This window comes from Rhipicephalus microplus, chromosome 4, assembly GCF_043290135.1.
Source record: "Rhipicephalus microplus isolate Deutch F79 chromosome 4, USDA_Rmic, whole genome shotgun sequence".
NCBI lineage: Eukaryota > Metazoa > Arthropoda > Arachnida > Ixodida > Ixodidae > Rhipicephalus > Rhipicephalus microplus.
Genome location: NC_134703.1, coordinates 191,477,706 through 191,481,988, shown reverse-complemented (window position 1 = coordinate 191,481,988; position 4,283 = coordinate 191,477,706). Strand labels below are relative to the sequence as shown.

The 4,283-nt window shown below is 42.4% G+C and overlaps 1 non-coding gene across 1 annotated transcript; it reads left to right on the top strand.

Annotated features, from left to right (window-relative positions):
* Positions 1–2,184: 2,184 nt before the first annotated feature.
* On the top strand, positions 2,185–2,257 carry TRNAR-CCU (transfer RNA arginine (anticodon CCU)). Its single transcript has one exon. It is a non-coding gene; the product is annotated as a tRNA-Arg (tRNA).
* Positions 2,258–4,283: the final 2,026 nt, after the last annotated feature.

Here is a 4,283-nt window from a genome sequence, read left to right as displayed (position 1 = left end):
TCATCCACTTTTCTTTCTTCCTATTTACATTCCATTGGTTCTAATAACTTTCCCTTTACTTTCTTTGGCATTACTGTCTGTTAGATCTCATTATTATTGTGTTAAAACATGGAAAACGAGCCCTTAGGTATACACTTCTTTTCCTTATTTCATTGAACGAGGGTCTCGTACTGGCAGACTTGGTGTGTTTAGGTTGTATAAGAGGGACAATTAACCAGCTGCCCGCTCATAATAAGTTCACGTGCTACGTGACGCCAAACATGCGCATAAGAGTGTTTTCACACTCGCCGTTTGGCTTATAGATGGCGGTGACTGTCACTCCTACTTCTAAATTCTTATATAAACCCCAAAAAGTGGATGGAGGGAAGGCCGCTGTGGTAGCTCAGTGGTTAGAGCTTCGAACGCGTTATTAGAAGGTCGTAGGTTCAATTCTTGCCAACGGCTGGTTATTTGTTCATCCACTTTTCTTTATTCCTATTTACGTTCCATTGGTTCTAATAACTTCCCTGCACATTACTGTGCATTGCTGTCTGTTAGATCTGATTAATATTGTGTTAAAACACGGAAAACGAGCCCTTAGGTATACACTTATTTCCCTTATTTCATTGAACTAGGGTCTCGTACTGGCAGACTTGGTGTGTTTAGGTTGTATAAGAGGGACAATTATTCAGCTGCCCGCTCATAATAAGTTCACGTGCTACGTGACGCCAAACATGCGCATAAGAGGGTTTTCACACTCGCCGTTCGGCTTATAGATGGCGCTGACTGTCACTCCTACTTCTAAATTCACATATGAACCCAAAAAAGTGGATGGAGGGAAGGCCGCTGTGGTAGCTTAGTGGTTAGAACATCGAACGCGTTATTCGAAGGTCGTAGGTTCGATTCCTGCCCACGGCTGGTTATTTTTTCATCCACTTTTCTTTCATCCTATTTACATTCTATTGGTTCTAATAACTTCCCCTGTACATTCCTTGGTAATACTGTCTGTTAGATCTCAATAATATTGTGTTAAAACATGGAAAACGAGCCCTTAGGTGTACACTTCTTTCCCTTATTTCATTGAACGAGGGTCTCGTACTGGCAGACTTGGTGTGTTTAGGTTGTATAAGAGGGACAATTACCCACTGCCCGCTCATAATATGTTCACGTGCTACGTGACGCCAAACGTGCGCATAAGTGTGTTTTCACACTCGCCGTTTGGCTTATAGATGGTGGTGACTGTCACTCCTACTTCTAAATTCACATATAAACCCCAAAAAGTGGATGGAGGGAAGGCCGCTGTGGTAGCGCAGTGGTTAGAGCATCGAACGCGTTATTCGAAGGTCGTAGGTTCAATTCCTGCCAACGGCTGGTTATTTTTTCATTCACTTTTCTTTCTTCCTATTTACATTCGATTGCTTCTAATAACTTCACCTGTACATTCCGTGGTATTACTGTCTGTTAGATCTCAATAATATTGCGTAAAAACACGGAAAACGAGCCCTTAGGTGTACACTTTTTTCCCTTATTTCATTGAACGAGGGTCTCGTACTGGCAGACTTGGTGTGTTTAGGTTGTATAAGAGGGACAATTAACCAGCTGCCCGCTCATAATAAGTTCACGTGCTACGTGACGACAAACATGCGAATAAGAGTGTTTACACACTCGCCGTTTGGCTTATAGATGGGGCTGACTGTCACTCCTACTTCTAAGTTCACATATAAACTCCAAAAAGTGGATGGAGGGAAGGCCGCTGTGGTAGCTAAGTGGTTAGAGCATCGAACGCGTTATTCGAGGGTCGTAGGTTCAATTCCTGCCAACGGCTGGTTATTTGTTCATCCACTTTTCTTTCTTCTTATTTACATTCCATTGGTTCTAATAACTTCCCATGTACATTCCTTGGCATTACTGTCTGTTAGATCTCATTAATACTGTGTTAAAACACGGAAAACGAGCCCTTAGGTGTACACTTCTTTCCCTTATTTCATTGAACGAGAGTCTCGTACTGGCAGACTTGGTGTGTTTAGATTGTATAAGAGGGACAATTATACAGCTTCCCGCTCATATTAAGTTCACGTGCTACGTGACGCCAAACATGCGCATAAGAGTGTTTTCACACTCGCCGTTTGCTTATAGATGGTACTGACTGTCACTCCTACTTCTAAATTCACATATAAACCCCAAAAAGTGGATGGAGGGAAGGCCGCTGTGGTAGCTCAGTGGTTAGAGCATCGAACGCCTTATTCGAAGGTCGTAGGTTCGATTCCTGACCACGGCTGGTTATTTTTTTCGTCCACTTTTCTTTCTTCCTATTTGCATTCCATTGGTTCTAATAACTTCCCCTGTACATTCCTTGGCATTACTGTCTGTTAGATATCATTAATATTGTGTTAAAACACGGAAAACGAGCCCTTAGGTATACACTTCTTTTCCTTATTTCATTGAACGAGGGTCTCGTACTGGCACACTTGGTGTGTTTAGGTTGTATAAGAGGGACAATTAACCAGCTGCCCGCTCATAATAAGTTCACGTGCTACGTGACGCCAAACATGCGCATAAGAGTGTTTTCACACTCGCCGTTTGGCTTATAGATGGCGGTGACTGTCACTCCTACTTCTAAATTCACATATAAACCCCAAAAAGTGGATGGAGGGAAGGCCGCTGTGGTAGCTCAGTGGTTGGAGCTTCGAACGCGTTATTCGAAGGTCGTAGGTTCAATTCTTGCCAACGGCTGGTTATTTGTTCATCCACTTTTCTTTATTCCTATTTACGTTCCATTGGTTCTAATAACTTCCCTGTACATTACTGTGCATTGCTGTCTGTTAGATCTGATTAATATTGTGTTAAAACACGGAAAACGAGCCCTTAGGTATACACTTATTTCCCTTATTTCATTGAACTAGGGTCTCGTACTGGCAGACTTGGTGTGTTTAGGTTGTATAAGAGGGACAATTATTCAGCTGCCCGCTCATAATAAGTTCACGTGCTACGTGACGCCAAACATGCGCATAAGAGGGTTTTCACACTCGCCGTTTGGCTTATAGATGGCGCTGACTGTCACTCCTACTTCTAAATTCACATATGAACCCAAAAAAGTGGATGGAGGGAAGGCCGCTGTGGTAGCTTAGTGGTTAGAACATCGAACGCGTTATTCGAAGGTCGTAGGTTCGATTCCTGCCCACGGCTGGTTATTTTTTCATCCACTTTTCTTTCATCTTATTTACATTCTATTGGTTCTAATAACTTCCCCTGTACATTCCTTGGCATTACTGTCTGTTAGATCTCATTAATATTGTGTTAAAACACGGAAAACGAGCCCTCAGCTATACACTTCTTTCCCTTATTTCATTGAACGAGGGTCTCGTACTGGCAGACTTGGTGTGTTTAGGTTGTATAAGAGAAACAATTAATCAGCTGTCCGCTCATAATAGGTTCACGTGCTACGTGACGCCAAACATGCGCATAAGAGTGTTTTCACACTCGCCGTTTGGCTTATAGATGGCACTGACTGTCACTCCTACTTCTAAATTCACATATAAAACTAAAAAGTGGATGGAGGGAAGGCCGCTGTGGTAGCTCAGTGGTTAGAGCATCGAACGCGTTATTCGAAGGTCGTAGGTTCGATTCCTGACCACGGCTGGTTATTTTTTTCGTCCACTTTTCTTTCTTCCTATTTGCATTCCTTTGGTTCTAATAACTTCCCCTGTACATTCCTTGGCATTACTGTCTGTTAGATCTCATTATTATTGTGTTAAAACACGGAAAACGAGCCCTTAGGTATACACTTCTTTTCCTTATTTCATTGAACGAGGGTCTCGTACTGGCAGACTTGGTGTGTTTAGGTTGTATAAGAGGGACAATTAACCAGCTGCCCGCTCATAATAAGTTCACGTGCTACGTGACGCCAAACATGCGCATAAGAGTGTTTTCACACTCGCCGTTTGGCTTATAGATGGCGGTGACTGTCACTCCTACTTCTAAATTCTTATATAAACCCCAAAAATTGGATGGAGGGAAGGCCGCTGTGGTAGCTCAGTGGTTAGAGCTTCGAACGCGTTATTAGAAGGTCGTAGGTTCAATTCTTGCCAACGGCTGGTTATTTGTTCATCCACTTTTCTTTATTCCTATTTACGTTCCATTGGTTCTAAAAACTTCCCTGTACATTACTGTGCATTGCTGTCTGTTAGATCTGATTAATATTGTGTTAAAACACGGAAAACGAGCCCTTAGGTATACACTTATTTCCCTTATTTCATTGAACTAGGGTCTCGTACTGGCAGACTTGGTGTGTTTAGGTTGTATAA